Here is a 19,085-nt window from a genome sequence, read left to right as displayed (position 1 = left end):
AAGAGAAACTAAGACTGGATTACATGAGACATTTCCCTTCTCATGATGTCATGCTGATATCTCTTAAAGAACAAAGGATAAAGAAAAGTACAGCACAGGAACAGGCCCTTCAGCCCTCCAAGCCTGCGCCGACCATGCTGCCCATCTAAACTAAAATCTCCTGCACTTCTGGGGTCCGTATCCCTCTATCCCCATCCTATTCATGTATTTTTCAGGATGCCCCTCAAACGTCACGATCATCCTTGCTTCCACCACCTCCTCCGGCAGCAATTTCCAGGCACCCACTACCCTCTGTGTAAAAAACTTGCCTCGTACATCTCTAAACGTTGCCCCTCGCCCCCCCAGTAATTGACCCCTCTACCCTGGGAAAAAGTCTCTGACTATCCACCCTGTCTATGCCCATCATAATTTTGTAGACCTCTATCAGGTCGCCCCTCAACCTCCTTCGTTCCAGTGAGAACAAACCAAGTTTGTTCAACCTTTCCTCATAGCTAATGCTCTCCATACCAGGCAAAATCCTGGTAAATCTCTTCTGCACACTCTCTAAAGCCTCCACATCCTTCTGGTAGTGTGGCGACCAGAATTGAACACTATACTCCAAGTGTGGCCTAACTAAGGTTCTATACAGCTGCAACATGACTTGCCAATTCTTATACTTAAAGGCAACGGCAGCTGAGTTATGGCCACAGAGGGTGGAGCAATTAAAATCAGGGCCGTGAGAGAGGCCAGAATTACTTAAGTAAAGATATTTCAGAGCTTTGGAGATGTGGAGGAGATTACAGAGATAGGGAAGGGCGAGAGCATGGAGGGATTTGGAAAAAAAAAATGGATGAGAATTTTAAAATTAAGACACTGCCAGACTGGGAGCCCATATTTTCAGATAAACACAGGATTGCAATTGGCTTTAGTTAGGATGAAGTCATAAGTGTTTCGGAAGATAGGAGGCCAGAGAAGAGTACATTGCAACAGTTGAGATAGAGTTCGCTAAGGCATGAGTGACAATTTCAGCAGCAGACAAGCTGAGCATCTGGAGCTGGACAGAATTAACTAATAATCTTGTTCTTTTCAACTGCAGGTCTTAAATATATGGCAACATCTGATAAGGTCACCTCCAGTTAACTGAATATGATCCTGAAAGTAGTTCTTAGTGTAATGAAGCACATTATTTTTCATGTTTTTAATTGACCATGTTGGATTGTGATACAATATGCCTCTTACTACTCCTTTTAGTTTAACATAGGGTTTAGGATTAGCACAGATTACAAAGTACATCATAAACTACAATAGTCTCATTAACACACAAAGTCCCTTTTAAGCACACAGGATAACTGGTAAGACACACTCCTATCTGAACTCAAGTGAATGTCTGTGGACTTTTCCTCAGAATCCCCCCAGAGGATTCTTATACCGTGTGCCACCTTATCTCACTGAACTCCGGCTTCCACATGAGCGTTTTCAAATTCCGCTTTCAAAAGTCACACTTTATTATGCTTTTCCCCTGCTGCTTCCATGAAGCTTTCGCTTTTAGGTTTTACACCTCTTCCTTCAGGTTTCCTTTGCCTTAAAGACTTTTACACAAACTCCAAGGTCCAGCTGACAATTTCCACAATTATTGAAATAATGCCTCCTAAACTATAGTAATTAGCACTACTGCCGATATTTTTCTGTTCTGATTCCAAGTCTCTTCAGTTCTATTAACTCTAGACTTCTTGGAAACGTCTCTTCATTTCTCCCATTTCCTTAACTTTAGATTTCTGACATTACTCCATGGTATGGTTGTTCTTCTAGCAAGTCTGAGAGAGATGCTCCCTCTTTCGCCTTCCAAAACCAACTGTTTCTAGCAGGGATGTGAGAGCTGCCGTCTCTCTCACTACCTATTTTCAGCTGCAATCAAATTAGCTAAACTAAAACTTAAAAGCTCCACTACCTTAGAAGGCCCCTGTTTCGAAGCAACCACTGCCGGTTCATTTATTCTTTACACCATAGCCCTCTCTAAGCACAATAGAATCATAGTTTGAATTGAAATCAACCCCACATATAGAAACACCTTCGTCCAGCATCAATCCAACTGTAGGTTTTACCCTTCCAGGCACAGAAATATTAAATTAAACCCTCTTAAAACTAAACCTTATTTTTAATGTTGACCAATGCAAATATAAGTCTGTTAAATCTACCTTTATTTTTGTACAGTGATAAGAACATATGATTCATATAATGACTGCACAACTGTGGGAATCAAATTGGTCTGGCTACTAAATATATCGCCTGAAATATCAAGTGATAAACTAGCTTGTTGTCTTAGTAAAATAGGACAAGAAATCATTTTGACAGAGTTGCGATCTTGGTTTGGTGGATGAACAGCTGTTCCCAAGGTCAGTGAAATTGGAAGATGTACACTCTTTTTTATGTTAGTGTTGTAAAACACTATCTGGACTCTGTTAATGAATTAAAGTCGGTGGTCTAATATAGAGATTAATGCAAATGTCTGAATTCTGTTTGGTGAATTAAACATCCGATTGTGTCAGCCTCCGTTGTCTCAACGAGGCACATCAAGGCAGTTCTCCCCTCAGAGGGATTGTTTAATGAATTTGAGCTTTTGACTGGTCTGGGAAATTTCCACTCAGATGAGTTAATCACATTATCCCTGAGTCATATTTAGAGAGAGGTGACAGATAATAACTCACTGGTTACTCTTCACCAATTTGCCATTCCCTCCTCCTTCAGGAAGGAGTTACCTGTGGTAATGTGATTAGAACTTATGACATGCACATGCCTGTCAGAGGAGGAGAGCTACTGTCAGTGGGAAAATTGCAATGTTTGGGGCTCGTCAAGTGATGCTCGCTACCAGTGATATATAAAACAAGCTAATCTTTGGATACAAAACAGTGTTTGTGAGGCAGAGGTAAGATCTCAGAATCTGAATTTAAATGCTACTCATTTTCAGAATGACTGTGTGTGTGTGTGTTTATATTGAACCAAGGTGTTTATTAATGTGTCTGATTATCTGCAGTCATATGAATTCTATATGCCTGTACTGTATTCTTTTTGTCTACCACTGTGGTCTGTACATTTATATACCTCTGGGCCTGGTACTCCTTATAGATGGGGCATATATTATGAATTCTTTGAATCTTCAGTTCCATAAGGAATCTGTAAGTCTTTTTGCAAAGTCAAGTAAACGTGGTTGTTGAATGATCAGTTAGTCAGGACAGCTTGGTTTCTGTAAGTGCCTCTCTTTAGGGCTCAATCCTAATCAAACTTTAGGGGCTATATTTGATAGCCCCTGGAACTGGGCTGTGGGGGAGGGGGGGGGGGGGGCGGCTGGTGATACATGATTCATCTATGCCCACTAACTGCAATGCAGACAGCTTGCTAACTTTCTGCTGTCTGCTGTTTGCCCTGAAGAGATACAACATGTCAGAGAGCATCTTTTAAAGCTTTTGGATGCTACATGGAGGGGGTGGAAAGGAGGGGAGACATTCTTTTATACATACTGGCCCAAGAGTCCTGAAAAGAGTTGTTGAGAAGAGGTGGGAGCAGACAGCATGGTTGTCAATGCCGTGGGTTAAACCTCGAAGACCTGGATTCAGTGATGCAAGTAATCTATTGACGTCCATGCTTCCTCACACAAGATATTTATTGTAAACCATGAGCGAGTTTCTCTGTTTGAGAGATTCACTGTTGACGCTGAGACTCAATGGTGAGTGTTCTATGACCACGAAAGCAGTGCTGGTCCAGGAGCAATTCAGGACCCGTTAATGCTCTTGCACCGGCCCCACGTGGGACTAGTGCAATTCCAATGCACGACGCCTACTGATTCGCCGGGGTCGGGACCAGCAGTCTAGAGGTGTGCCATGATCTGGCAGAGATGTTGCACTGTCCCCCTGCTCAGCTGGACATTTCCAATCCGGAAGGTCTTCGAATGACGGCCGCTGTCGATATTCACGATGAGCGATGCAGCGCCTCCTCGACCTGCTTGTTGGCTGGTTCTCCACACTCACCAGGTGACCCCTGTTCATCAGGGGCAGGCTCCGATTCCGCAGGGCCCAACCCGAGCAGCTCCTGCTCGTCCATCCGCCTGGGCTGTGGCAGCCAGGATGATGACCAACATGCCAAGTTAGATACTGAAATCCATTGGCTGCAGGCGGTAAAGTGCGGACATAGTAGCAAGGTGGGCACCCCCTTGCCTGATCAGGCCAAACAGGCTACACTGTGGCCCCGGCCTGCACTGCAGCCCTTGCCCCACATGTCCACCCACCCCCAGCCATTTCCCCAGCACACTGCCCTCCGCACCGCACCCCTTGCCCCGTTGGTGTCCGACACCAGGGGGGCCTGTGGCCCTACACATGATAGCTGTACGGTCTGTGGCCCCCTATCCAGTGAAGTCTTGTGGGATCTACTGTGGCGTCCTCCTTGTGTGGGCCACATGATGCCTTGCCAGAGGGTGGTGCCCGGGTATGGGTGGAGCCAGGGCACTCATATGGCCGGTGTAGCTCTGCACAAAAATGGGCCACGGTGGGCGGTCAGTGGGGTGCGCAGCAAGATGGCTGCCTTGGAGGCTGCAGCAATGACGGCCCGTGCCTGGACACTCTGGTCGGGGGTGGACCACGGCCCATTCCCTGTTCACAGCTCGTTACTCTCTCTTCTCTCTTCTCCCCCCCCCCCCCCCCCCCCCCCCCCCAAGCCCTGGCAGACACCCCACTCGCCAGCAGTGCCGGCAGCCCACGGTTGCACTTTGGGAAAATGCCCAACCTCCTCCCTCTCCCTCAGCAGCCATGGTGCCTGCTTCCTGATTTTATAGACCACAAGTCAATCTTGCCATCGGTAACTCGGCCCCTCGAGCCTGCTCCACCTTTCAATAAGATCATGGCTGATCGTTTTGTGGACTCAGCTCCACTTACCCTCCCGCTCACCATAACCCTTAATTCCTTTACTGTTCAAAACTCTATCTACCTTTGCCTTAAAAACATTTAATGAGGTAGCCTCAACTGCTTCACTGGGCAGGGAATTACACAGATTCACAACCCTTTGGGTGAAGAGAATCATCCTCAACTCAGTCCTAAATCTGCTCCCCCTTATTTTGAGGCGATGTCTCCTAGTTCTAGTTTCACCCACCAGTGGAAACAACCTCCCTGCTTCAATCTTATCCATTCCCTTCATCTTTTTATATGTTTCTATAAGATGCCCCTTCATTCTTCTAACTTCCAATGAGTATAGAATCATAGAACTATAGAATCACTACAATGCAGAGGGGGCCATTTGGCCCATCTAGTCTGCACTGACCATTTGAAGCACCTCCCGACACAGACCCAATCCCCGATCCTGATAACCCCACCTAAGCTTTGGACACTTTGGAGCAATTGAACACGGCCAATCCACCTAACCGGCACATCTTTGGATGGTGGAGGAATCCCTCACAGACTCGGGGAGAATGTGCAAACTCTACTCAGACAGTCACCCGAGGTCGGAATTGATCCCTGGCATTGAAATGAAATGAAATGAAATGAAAATCGCTTATTGTCACGAGTAGGCTTCAAATGAAGTTACTGTGAAAAGCCCCTAGTCGCCACATTCCGGCGCCTGTTCGGGAAGGCTGTTATGGGAATCGAACCATGCTGCTGGCCTGCTTGGTCTGCTTTCAAAGCCAGCGATTTAGCCCTGTGCTAAACAGCCCCTGTGAGGCAGCAGTGCTAACCACTGTAACATCATGCCACCCAGCCCCAGTCTACTCTGTCTCTCCTCATAAGCCATTCCTCCCAACTCTGGAATCAACCTAGTTAATCTCCTTTGCACCCCCTCCAGCGCCAGTACATCCTTTCTCCAGTAAGGAAACCAAAACTGTACAGTACTCCAGGTGAAGCCTCACAGGATGTATAGCATCCTATACAGCAGCAACATAATTGGAAGTATGCTCTCCTGAGGCTGCAAGTTCACTTGGGTCTCTGAGCAAGATGTTTTTTTCAACAAATCCGAAGAGTTCAGCTCGACACCTGGTGAGATTAGAGTTATATAGAGAAATACAGCACAGAACAGGCCCTTCGGCCCACGATGTTGCGCCGAACTTTTGTCCGAGGTTAATCAAAGAATTTTGGACAATTTTTCATGGCCAATCCACCCAACCTGCACATCTTTGGACTGTGGGAGTAAACCGGAGTACCCGGAGGAAACCCACGCAGTCACGGGGAGGATGTGCAGACTCCACACAGACAGTGACCCAAGTCAAAATTGGGACCCTGGAGCTGTGAAGCAATTGTGCTATCCACAATGCTACCGTGCTGCCCTTAAGAAGTTAACCTACACTCCATTATTCTACCCTAATTCATGTACCTATCCAATAGCCGCTTGAAGGTCCCTAACGTTTCCGACTCAAGTACTTCCACAGGCAGTGCATTCCATGCCCCCACTACTCTCTGGGTAAAGAACCTACCTCTGACATCCCCTCTATATCTTCCACCATTTATCTTAAATTTATGTCCTCTTGTAATGGTGTGTTCCACCCGGGGAAAAAGTCTCTGACTGTCTACTCTATCTATTCCCCTAATCATCTTATAAACATTTATCAAGTCGCCCCTCATCATTCTCCCTTCTAATGAGAAAAGGCCTAGCACCCTCAACCTTTCCTCGTATGACCTACTCTCCATTCCAGGCAACATCCTGGTAAATCTCCTTTGCACCTTTTCCAAAGCTTCCACATCCTTCCTAAAATGAGGCGACCAGAACTGCACACAGTACTCCAAATGTGGCCTGACCAAGGTTTTGTACAGCTGCATCATCACCTCACGGCTCTTAAATTCAATCCCTCTGCTAATGAACGCTAGCACACCATAGGCCTTCTTCACAGCTCTATCAACTTGAGTGGCAACTTTCAAAGATCTATGAACATAGACCCCAAGATCTCTCCGTTCCTCCACATTGCCAAGAACCCTACCGTTAACCCTGTATTCCGCATTCATATTTGTCCTTCCAAAATGGACAACCTCACACTTGTCAGGGTTAAACACCATCTGCCGCTTCTCAGGCCAGCTCTGCATTCTATCTATGTCTCTTTGAAGCCAACAACAGCCCTCCTCACTATCCACAACTCCACCAATCTTCGTATCATCTGCAAATTTACTGACCCACCCTTCAACTCCCTCACCCAAGTCGTTAATGAAAATCACAAACAGCAGAGGACCCAGAACTGATCCCTGCAGTACACCACTGATAACTGGGCTCCAGGTTGAATATTTGCCATCCACCACCACTCTGTCTTCTATCGGTTAGCCAGTTTGTTATCCAACTGGCCAAATTTCCCACTATCCCATGCCTCCTTACTTTCTGCACAAGCCTACAATGGGGAACCTTATCAAATGCCTTACTAAAATCCATGTACACTACATCCACTGCTTTACCTTCATCCACATGCTTGGTCACCTCCTCAAAGAAGTCAATAAGACTTGTAAGGCAAGACATACCCCTCACAAATCCGTGCTGACTATCCCTAATCAAGCAGTTCATTTCCAGATGCTCAGAAATCCTATCCCTCAGTACCCTTTCCATTACTTTGCCTACCACCGAAGTAAGACTAACTGGCCTGTAATTCCCAGGGTTATCCCTATTCCCTTTTTTAAACAGGGGCACGACATTCGCCACTCTCCAATCCTCTGGTACCACCCCTGTTGACAACGAGGACGAAAAGATCATTGCCAACGGCTCTGCAATTTCATTTCTTGCTTCCCATAGAATCCTTGGATATATCCCGTCAGGCCCGGGGGACTTGTCTATCCACAATTTTTTCAAAACGCGCAACACATCTTCCTTCCTGACAAGTATCTCCTCGAGCTTATCAGTCTGTTTCACACTGTCCTCTCCAACAATATGGCCCCTCTCGTTTGTAAATACTGAAGAAAAGTACTCGTTCAAGACCTCTCCTATCTCTTCAGACTCAATACACAATCTCCCGCTACTGTCCTTAATTGGACCTACCCTCGCTCTAGTTATTCTCATATTTCTCACATATGTGTAAAAGGCCTTGGGGTTTTCCTTGATCCTACCTGCCAAAGATTTTTCATGCCCTCTCTTAGCTCTCCTAATCCCTTTCTTCAGTTCCTTCCTGGCTATCTTGTATCCCTCCAGCGCCATGTCTGAGCCTTGTTTCTTCAGCCTTACACAAGTCTCCTTCTTCCTCTTAACAAGACATTCAACCTCTCTTGTCAACGATGGTTCCCTCACTCGACCATCTCTTCCCTGCCTGACAGGGCCATGCATATCAAAGACACACAGTACCTGTTCCTTGAACAAGTTCCACATTTCACTTGTGTCCTTCCCTGACAGCCTATGTTCCCAACTTCTACACTTCAGTTCTTGTCTGACAGCATTGTATTTACCCTTCCCCCAATTATAAACCTTGCCCTGTTGCACGCACCTATCCCTCTCCATGACTAAAGTGAAAGTCACAGAATTGTGGTCACTACCTCCAAAATGCTCCCCCACTAACAAATCTATCACCTGCCCTGGTTCATTACCAAGTACTAAATCCAATATGGCCTCCCCTCTGGTCGGACAATCTACATACTGTGTTAGAAAAGCTTCTTGGACACACTGCACAAACACTACCCCATCCAAACTATGTGATCTAAAGGGTTTCCACTCAATGTTTGGGAAGTTGAAGTCACCCATGACTTCTACCCTGTGACTTCTGCACCTTTCCAAAATCTGTTTCCCAATCTGTTCCTCCACATCTCTGCTGCTATTGGGGAGCCTATAGAAAACTCCCAACAAGGTGACTGCTCCTTTCCTATTTCTGACTTCAACCCATATTACCTCAGTAGGCAGATCCCCCTCGAACTGCCTTTCTGCAGCTGTTATACTATCTCTAATTAACAATGCCACCCCCCCCCCCCCCCCCCACCTCTTTTACCATCCTCCCTAATCTTGTTGAAACATCTATAACCAGGGACCTCCAACAACCATTTCTGCCCCTCTTCTATCCAAGTTTCTGTGATGGCCACCACATCATAGTCCCAAGTACCGATCCATGCCTTAGGTTCACCCACCTTATTCCTGGTGCTTCTTGCATTAAAGTATACACACTTCAACCCATCTCCTTGCCTGCAAGTACTCTTGTCAGTATTACCTTCCCCACTGCATCACTACGTGCTTTGGCGTCCTGAATATCGGCTTCCTTAGCTGCTGGACTACAGATCCGGTTCCCATTCCCCTGCCAAATTAGTTTAAACTCTCCCGAAGAGTACTAGAAAACCTCCCCCCCAGGATATTGGTGCCCCTCTGGTTCAGATGCAATCCGTCCTGCTTGTACAGGTCCCACCTTCCCCAGAATGCGCTCCAATTATCCAAATACCTGAAGCCCTCTCTCCTCACCATTCCTGCAGCCACGTGTTCAACTGCACTCTCTCCCTATTCCTAGCCTCGCTATCACGTGGCACCGGCAACAAACCAGAGATGACAACTCTGTCTGTCCTGGCCTTTAACTTTCAGCCCAACTCCCTAAACTTGTTTATTACCTCCACACCCTTTTTCCTACCTACGTCGTTGGTACCAATGTGCACCACGACTTCTGGCTGCTCACCCTCCCCCTTCAGGATCCTGAAGACATGATCCGAGACATCCCTGGCCCTGGCACCCGGGAGGCAACATACCTTTCGGGAGTCTCGCTCGCGACCACAGAATCTCCTATCTATTCCCCTAACCATTGAATCTCCTATTACTATTGCTGTTCTATGCTCCCCTCTTCCCTTCTGAGCCCCAGAGCCAGACTCAGTGCCAGAGACCTGGCCGCTGTGGCCTTCCCCCGGTAGGTCCTCCTCCCCAACAGCATCCGAAACGGTATACTTGTTTTGAAGGGGAACGGCCACGAGGGATCCCTGCACTATCTGCCTGTTAGTTTTCTTTCCCCTGACTGTAACCCAGCTACTCTTGTCCAGTACCTTTGGTGTGGCTACCTCCCTGTAACTCTTCTCGATAACTCCCTCTGCCTCCCGGATGATCCGAAGTTCATCCAGCTCCAGCTCCAGTACCTTAACACGGTCTCTGAGGAGCTGGAGTTGGGTGCACTTCCCGCAGGTATAGTCAGCGGGGACACCAGTGGTTTCCCTCACCACCCACATCCTACAGGAGGAGCATGCAACTGCCCTAGCCTCCATCCCCTCTTACTTTACAGAATTAGCTGCCCTGTAGACCAACTGGACCTCTGACTCTGCTTCCAGTCAGCTGTACTCTAAACTCCTGGCTCCCTTCACGCTCTTTGATAAATATAGGAAATTAAATGTCAGGAGCACCTAACTCCCTCAGTCACCAAACTCTCACCGTCGCACTCAAATGCCACAAGTTCAGCACTCTAGTGCAAACAAAGTCTGCACTGTAACTAGCTCCTATTTATGCTGTGCCTCTAACCTCTGAAAAGTGGCCTAATTCAATTAACTAATTAACAAGCTCCAGGTGCAAGTAATTACAAGTAGAACCTTGTTCAAAGCTGATTCAAATATTCACCTTCTTATAGACCAAACAGCAACTTTTAAGTTAATTAACTAAATAAAAGAAATACTAGGCTTTAAATAAAAATGAACCCTTATACTCCCTCAGTCACCAAACTCTCACTGTCGCACTCAAATGCCACAAGTTCAGCACTCTAGTGCAAAAGTTATTTTGTCACTTGAGTTAGTGTTATCTAAACTAATTGGCAGGCTTTGGCCTCCTGCTGATTGGCTAAAAACACCTGGCCTGGGGGAGGTTTTCTCGGAACATTTAATTTTGTAACTCAGTGTGCATATACATATATAAAGATGTATATATATAAATATACATGATATATAATACGCATACTTTGGAAGTAAACTGTGAATGAAGACTACTTCCCTCTCTCTATTGCTCTCTTTCTCTCTACCTATTTTTTGCTCTGTCTCTCGCTCTCTCTCTTTCTTTCTCTTTCTCTCTCTTTTCCCTTTCTTTCTCTTTCCGGCTCTCTTTCTCTCTCTCTCCCTCCCTCTCTGTCTCTCTCTCTATCTCTGTCTCTCTCTCTCTCCGTCTCTCTCTCTCTCGCTCTCTCTCACTCTTTCTCTCTCTGTTCCTGTTTCTCTGTCTCTCTCTGTGTCTATCTCTCTCTCTCTCTCTCTATCTCGCTCTACTACTTTCTCTTTCTCTTTCTCTCTCTTGCTCTCTCTTTCTCTCTCTCTCTCTCGCACTCTCTCTCTCGCACTCTCTCTGTTCGCCTCTCTGTTCCCCTCTCTGTTCCTCTCTCTCTTTCTCTGTGTTCCTCTCTCTGTTCCTCTCTCTCTCTTTCTGTCTTTTTTCTCTCTCTCCCTCGCTCTCCCCCTCTGTTCCTCTCTCTCTCTCTCTCTGTCTCTCTCTCTCTCTGTCTGTCTCTCTCTCTCTCAGTCTCTCGGTCTCTCCCTCTCTCTATGTCTCTCTCTCTCTATGTCTCTCTATCTCTCTATGTCTCTCTCTATCTCTCTGAGCGTCTCTCTCTCTATGTCTCTCTCTCAGTCTCTCTCTCTCTCTGTCTGTCTCTCTCTCTCTCAGTCTCTCGGTCTCTCCCTCTCTCTATGTCTCTCTCTCTCTATGTCTCTCTCTCTCTCTATGTCTCTCTCTCTCTGAGCGTCTCTCTCTCTATGTCTCTCTCTCTCAGTCTCTCTCTCTCTGTCTGCCTGTCTCTCAGTCTCTCGGTCTCTCTCCCTCTCTCTATGTCTCTCTCGCTCTGTTTCTCTCCCGCATACTGCCTGAAGTGCAGAGTGGAGTTTTCGCTTTCAGCCAGAAAATTCTCATCTCCGTCCAGCTCACCTGCATTTTGAAAGCTGGTGAAGTTGCGACAAGCGAGTGTTCACAAAGACGTGGGGGGGGGGGCGATTCTCCAAAGTGGAACGCAAGTGTTCACGCCGTCGTGAACGGCGTTGCGTTTCATGATGGCCCGAAACAGGCACGGGACGAAGATTCTGGCCCCCACAGCGGTTCACGTCGCTGCAGCCTCCTTTCCCGGCGCCAAATGGGTGCCGCGCCAACCCGCACATGCACTGGGGACTTCTTCAGCGCGCCTGCCCCGACTCAACATGGCATCGGTGTTCACAGGCCGGCCGTGCAAGAAGGTAAGCCTGGGGGTGGAGAGGCCGGCCTGGCAATCAGTGGGCGCTGATCACGGGCCAGGTCCCAGCGGAGGCCCGCCCCCTGGTGAAGGATCGCTTTTCCAACCCCCACAGGCCGTCCCCCGACCCTTTGCGCAGAGCTCCCGCTGGCAGTGATCAGGGGTGAACGGCGCCGGCGTGACTCTGTCGTATCCACACGGCCGCTCGGCCCATTCGGGCCGGAGAATCGGCAGCCCGGCTGATTCCAGCGGCCCGCAGTCGGCGCCGCCTCAAACGCGCTGACGCAAATGCCGCCGATTCTCTGCACCTCGGAGAATCGGGCGCCAGCGTCGGGGCATCATGGCGCGGTTACGGCGATTCTCCGGCCTGGCGCGGGGCTCGGAGAATCGCCTCTCATGTTTCATTGAAAAGCCCTTGGGAAGGACCTCCAGACAACCAGCACAGCAAATCGACAGCATCAAGATGTTTTCAAACTTTATTCCTTTTATTGTGTTCCCTCACGTCAACCTCTCCAGAGCCTTCTTATCCTTCGTTTTGTGTTTCTCTGTGTCTGTGTGTGTCTGTGTGTGTCTGTGTGTGTGTCTGTGACTCTGTGTGTCTGTCTGTGTGTGTCTGTGTGTGTCTGTGTGTGTGTCTGTGACTCTGTGTGTCTGTCTGTGTGTGTCTGTGTGTGTCTGTGTGTGTGTCTGTGACTCTGTGTGTCTGTCTGTGTGTGTCTGTCTGTGTGTGTGTCTGTGACTGTGTGTCTGTCTGTGTGTGTCTGTCTGTGTGTGTGTCTGTGACTCTGTGTGTGTCTGTCTGTGTGTGTCTGTGACTGTGTGTGTGTGTGTGTGTGACTGTGTGTCTGTCTGTGTGTGTGTCTGTGACTGTGTGTCTGTCTGTGTGTGTCTGTCTGTGTGTGTGTCTGTGACTCTGTGTGTGTCTGTCTGTGTGTCTGTGACTGTGTGTGTATGTGTGTGTGTGTGACTGTGTGTGTGTCTGTGTGTGTGTGTGACTGTGTGTGTGTCTGTGTGTGTTTGTGACTGTGTGTGTGTATGTGCGCCTGTGTGCGTGTGTGTGTCTGTGTGTTTGTGACTGTGACTGTGTGTGTGTGTGTGTGTCTGTGTGTGTCAGTGTGTGTGTGTCTGTGTGTGTCTGTGTGTGTCTGTCTGTGACTGTGTGTGTGTCTGTGTGTGCCTGTGACTCTGTGTGTCTGTCTGTGTGTGTCTGTCTGTGTGTGTATGTGTGTGTGTCTGTGACTGTGTGTGTCTGTGACTGTGTGTGTATGTGTGTGTGTCTGTGTGTGTGTGTGTGTGTGACTGTGTGTGTGTCTGTGTGTGTGTGTGCGCCTGTGTGTGTTTGTGACTGTGACTGTGTGTGTGTCTGTGACTGTGTGTGTATGTGTGTGTGTCTGTGACTGTGTGTGTCTGTGACTGTGTGTGTATGTGTCTGTGTATGTGTGTGTGTGTGACTGTGTGTGTGTCTGTGTGTGTGTGTGCCTGTGTGTGTTTGTGACTGTGACTGTGTGTGTGTCTGTGACTGTGTGTGTATGTGTGTGTGCCTGTGACTGTGTGTGTATGTGTGTGTGTCTGTGTATGTGTGTGTGTGTGACTGTGTGTGTCTGTGTGTGTGTGTGTGTGTATCTGTGTGTGTTTGTGACTGTGACTGTGTGTGTGTATGTGCGCCTGTGTGTCTGTGACTGTGTGTGTGTCTGTGACTGTGTGTGTATGTGTGTGTGTGTGACTGTGTGTGTGTCTGTGTGTGTGTGTGACTGTGTGTGTGTCTGTGTGTGTTTGTGACTGTGTGTGTGTATGTGCGCCTGTGTGCGTGTGTGTGTCTGTGTGTTTGTGACTGTGACTGTGTGTGTCTGTGTGTGTGTGTCTGTGTGTGTCAGTGTGTGTGTGTCTGTGTGTGTCTGTGTGTGTCTGTCTGTGACTGTGTGTGTGTCTGTGTGTGCCTGTGACTCTGTGTGTCTGTCTGTGTGTGTCTGTCTGTGTGTGTATGTGTGTGTGTCTGTGACTGTGTGTGTCTGTGACTGTGTGTGTATGTGTGTGTGTCTGTGTGTGTGTGTGTGTGTGACTGTGTGTGTGTCTGTGTGTGTGTGTGCGCCTGTGTGTGTTTGTGACTGTGACTGTGTGTGTGTCTGTGACTGTGTGTGTATGTGTGTGTGTCTGTGACTGTGTGTGTCTGTGACTGTGTGTGTATGTGTCTGTGTATGTGTGTGTGTGTGACTGTGTGTGTGTCTGTGTGTGTGTGTGCCTGTGTGTGTTTGTGACTGTGACTGTGTGTGTGTCTGTGACTGTGTGTGTATGTGTGTGTGCCTGTGACTGTGTGTGTATGTGTGTGTGTCTGTGTATGTGTGTGTGTGTGACTGTGTGTGTCTGTGTGTGTGTGTGTGTGTATCTGTGTGTGTTTGTGACTGTGACTGTGTGTGTGTATGTGCGCCTGTGTGTCTGTGACTGTGTGTGTGTCTGTGACTGTGTGTGTTTGTGACTGTGGCTGTGTGTGTGTGTATGTGTGTGTGTCTGTGTGTGTTTGTGACTGTGACTGTGTGTGTGTATGTGCACCTGTGTGTGTGTGTGTGTCTGTGTGTGTGTCTGTGTGTGTTTGTGACTGTGACTGTGTGTGTGTATGTGCGCCTGTGTGTCTGTGTGTGTGTCTGTGTCTGTGTGTGTTTGTGACTGTGGCTGTGTGTGTGTGTGTGTGTGTGTGTGTCTGTGTGTGTTTGTGACTGTGACTGTGTGTGTGTGTGTGTGTGTGTTGGGATTGTTTTAAAAGGGGGTAAACGGTTTCATTTCAGGATTACCAGTTTTTAACTTTTTTTTCAAATAGTTTTTCTGAGTTTATTGCAGTGCGCCTGGTCTTTTATTCTGGGTCTAGCTGAAGCAATGGTAAAAGAAAACTAATGGCCACCCTGGTGGGTGAATTAAACATTTACACTATTGCTGTGAGTTGTGGATTAGTGGGGCTGGTGAATCTGTGCACTACTCCCATTCCGGTTATGACAACCCTTGCACATTTAGTACTGCTGAAAGCTCAACACCCACATCTTGCAGCTCACTCACACTGCTGGCTATTTGACCATGAATGTCACATCACACAAACACATTGCACCAGCAGTGGCGTGCAGAGGTCTGGTGATGCCCGGGGCAAATCTTGATTGTATGCCCCAAAGCCCCACGTAAATATTTCATTAAATATCACCAAAAAACCTATAGAAAACGTAGTTGCACCCGTTCTAGAGCTATTCACTGACCTCTTTATCTTTAGAACATAGAACGATACAGCGCAGTACAGGCCCTTCGGCCCTCGATGTTGCACCGACATGGAAAAAAACTAAAGGCCATCTAACCTACACTATGCCCTCATCCAATAAACTTTTAAATGCCCTCAATGTTGGCGAGTTCACTACTGTTGCAGGTAGGGCATTCCACGGCCTCACCACTCTTTGCGTAAAAAACCCACCTCTGACCTCTGTCCTATATCTATTACCCCTCAATTTAAGGCTATGTCCCCTCGTGCTAGCCACCTCCATCCGCGGGAGAAGGCTCTCGCTGTCCACCCTATCTAACCCTCTGATCATTTTGTATGCCTCTATTAGGTCACCTCTTAACCTTCTTCTCTCTAACGAAAACAACCTCAAGTCCATCAGCCTTTCCTCATAAGATTTTCCCTCCATACCAGGCAACATCCTGGTAAATCTCCTCTGCACCCGTTCCAAAGCTTCCACGTCCTTCCCATAATGAGGCGACCAGAACTGTACGCAATACTCCAAATGCGGCCGTACTAGAGTTTTGTACAACTGCAACATGACCTCATGGCTCCGGAACTCAATCCCTCTACCAATAAAGGCCAACACACCATAGACCTTCTTCACAACCCTATCAACCTGGGTGGCAACTTTCAGGGATCTATGTACATGGACACCGAGAGCCCTTTGCTCATCCACACTACCAAGAATTTTACCATTAGCCAAATATTCCGCATTCCTGTTATTCTTTCCAAAGTGAATCACCTCACACTTCTCCACATTAAACTCCATTTGCCACCTCTCAGCCCAGCTCTGCAGCTTATCTATGTCCCTCTGTAACCTGCAACATCCTTCCGCACTGTCTACAACTCCACCGACTTTAGTGTCGTCTGCAAATTTACTCACCCATCCTTCTGCGCCCTCCTCTAGGTCATTTATAAAAATGACAAACAGCAACGGCCCCAGAACAGATCCTTGTGGTACGCCACTCGTAACTGAACTCCATTCTGAACATTTCCCATCAATTACCACTCTCTGTCTTCTTTCAACTAGCCAACTTCTGATCCACATCTCTAAATCACCCTCAATCCCCAGCCTCTGTATTTTCTGCAATAGCCGACCGTGGGGAACCTTATCAAACGCTTTACTGAAATCCAATACACCACATCAACTGCTCTACCCTCGTCTACCTGTTCAGTCACCTTCTCAAAGAACTCAATAAGGTTTGTGAGGCATGACCTACCCTTCACAAAACCATGCTGACCATCCCTAATCATATTATTCCTATCTAGATGATTATAAATTGTATCTTTTATAATCCTCTCCAAGACTTTACCCACCACAGACGTTAAGCTCACTGGCCTATAGTTACCGGGGTTATCTCTACTCCCCTTCTTGAACAAAGGGACCACATTTGCTATCCTCCAGTCCTCTGGCACTATTCCTGTAGCCAATGATGACCTAAAAATCAAAGCCAAAGGCTCAGCAATCTCTTCCCTGGCTTCCCAGAGAATCCTAGGATAAATCCCATCAGGCCCCGGGGACTTATCTATTTTCACCTTGTCCAGAATTGCCAACACTTCTTCCCTACGCACCTCAATGCCATCTATTCTAATAGCCTGGGTCTCAGCATTCTCCTCCACAATATTATCTTTTTCCTGAGTGAATACTGACGAAAAGTATTCATTTAGTATCTCGCTTATCTCCTCAGCCTCCACACACAACTTCCCACCACTGTCCTTGACTGGCCCTACTCTTACCCTAGTCATTCTTTTATTCCTGACATACCTATAGAAAGCTTTTGGGTTTTCCTTGATCCTACCTGCCAAAGACTTCTCATGTCCCCTCCTTGCTCGTCTTAGCTCTCTCTTTAGATCCTTCCTCGCTTCCTTGTAACTATCAAGCGCCCCAACTGAAACTTCACGCCTCATCTTCACATAGGCCTCCTTCTTCCTCTTAACAAGAGATTCCACTTCTTTGGTAAACTACGGTTCCCTCGCTCGACCCCTTCCTCCCTGCCTGACTGGTACGTACTTATCAAGAACATGCAATAGCTGTTCCTTGAACAAGCTCCACATATCCAGTGTGCCCAACCCTTGCAGCCTACTTCTCCAACCTACGCATCCTAAGTCATGTCTAATGGCATCATAATTGCCCTTCCCCCAGCTATAACTCTTGCCCTGCGGGGTATACTTATCCCTTTCCATCACTAACGTAAAGGTCACCGAATTGTGGTCACTGTTTCCAAAGTGCTCACCTACCTCAAGATCTAACACCTGGCCTGGTTCATTACCCAAAACCAAATCCAATGTGGCCTCGCCTCTTGTTGGCCTGTCAACATATTGTGTCAGGAAACCCTCCTGCACACATTGTACAAAGAACGACCCATCTAATGTACTCGAACTATATAATTTCCAGTCAATATTTGGAAAGTTAAAGTCTCCCATAACAACTACCCTGTTACTTTCGCTCTTTTCCAGAATCATCTTCGCCATCCTTTCCTCTACATCCCTAGAACTATTAGGTGGCCTATAGAAAACTCCCAACAGGGTGACCTCTCCTTTCCTGTTTCTAACCTCAGCCCATATTACCTCGGAAGAAGAGTCCCCATCTAGCATCCTTTCCGCCACTGTAATACTGTCCTTGACAAGCAGCGCCACACCTCCCCCTCTTTTGCCCCCTTCTCTGACCTTACTAAAACACCTAAACCCCGGAACCTGCAACAACCATTCCTGTCACTGCTCTATCCATGTCTCTGAAATGGCCACAACATCAAAGTCCCAGGTACCAACCCATGCTGCCAGTTCCCCTACCTTATTTCGTATACTCCTGGCATTGAAGTAGACACACTTCAAACCACCTACCTGAACACTGGCACCCTCCTGCGAAGTCAAATCTGTGCTCCTGACCTCTATACTCTCAATCTCCCGTACCCCAAAACTACAATCCAGGTTCCCATGCCCCTGCTGAATTAGTTTAAACCCCCCCAAAGAGCACTAACAAATCTCCCCCCAGGATATTGGTGCCCCTCAGGTTCAGATGTAGACCATCCTGTCTATAGAGGTCCCACCTTCCCCAGAAAGAGCCCCAGTTATCCAGAAATCTGAATCCCTCCCGCCTGCATCATCCCTGTAGCCACGTGTTTAATTGCTCTCTCTCCCTATTCCTCATCTCACTATCACGTGGCACGGGCAACAACCCAGAGATAACAACTCTGTTTGTTCTCGCTCTGAGCTTCCATCCTAGCTCCCTAAAGGCCTGCCTGACATGCTTGTCCCCTTTCCTACCTATGTCATTAGTGCCAATGTGGACTACGACTTGGGGCTGCTCCCCCTCCCCCTTAAGGACCCGGAAAACACGATCCGAGACATCACGTACCCTTGCACCTGGGAGGCAACATACCAAACGTGAGTCTCTCTCGCTCCCACAAAATCTCCTATCTGTGCCCCTGACTATTGAGTCCCCAATTACTAATGTTCTACTCCTTTCCCCCCTTCCCTTCTGAGCAACAGGGACAGACTCCGTGCCAGAGGCCCGTACCCCATGGCTTCAGGTCCCTGCACAGACTGCTTCTTCCCAGTCCCTCTTACAGTTACCCATCTATCTCCAGTCTTTGGTGTAACTACTTCCCTGAAGCTCCTATCTATGACCCCCTCTGCCTCCCGAATGATCCGAAGTTCATCCAGTTCAAGCTCCAGGTCCCTAACACGGTTTTTGAGGAGCTGGAGTTGGGTGCACTTCCCACAGATGAAATCAGCAGGGACACTGACGGCGTCCCTCAC

The 19,085-nt window shown here is 47.7% G+C and overlaps 1 protein-coding gene across 6 annotated transcripts in view; it reads left to right on the top strand.

Moving 5' to 3' along the window:
* LOC119965742 (cadherin-12-like) overlaps positions 1 to 19,085 on the top strand; it is a 722,197-nt gene that overhangs the window by 437,210 nt on the left and 265,902 nt on the right. The window contains exon 1 of one of the 6 annotated variants that reach the window (XM_038796517.1): positions 2,813 to 2,902. The exons of the other annotated variants lie outside the window; for them this stretch is intronic. The gene's annotated coding sequence lies outside the window, so the exon portion shown is untranslated. Of the gene's footprint in view, positions 1 to 2,812; positions 2,903 to 19,085 lie in introns of those variants that run through there. 6 annotated transcript variants of the gene reach the window in all.

Source organism: Scyliorhinus canicula, chromosome 5 (genome assembly GCF_902713615.1).
Source record: "Scyliorhinus canicula chromosome 5, sScyCan1.1, whole genome shotgun sequence".
In the NCBI taxonomy this organism is placed as follows: domain Eukaryota; kingdom Metazoa; phylum Chordata; class Chondrichthyes; order Carcharhiniformes; family Scyliorhinidae; genus Scyliorhinus; species Scyliorhinus canicula.
This window is presented reverse-complemented; position numbering and strand designations above follow the sequence as displayed.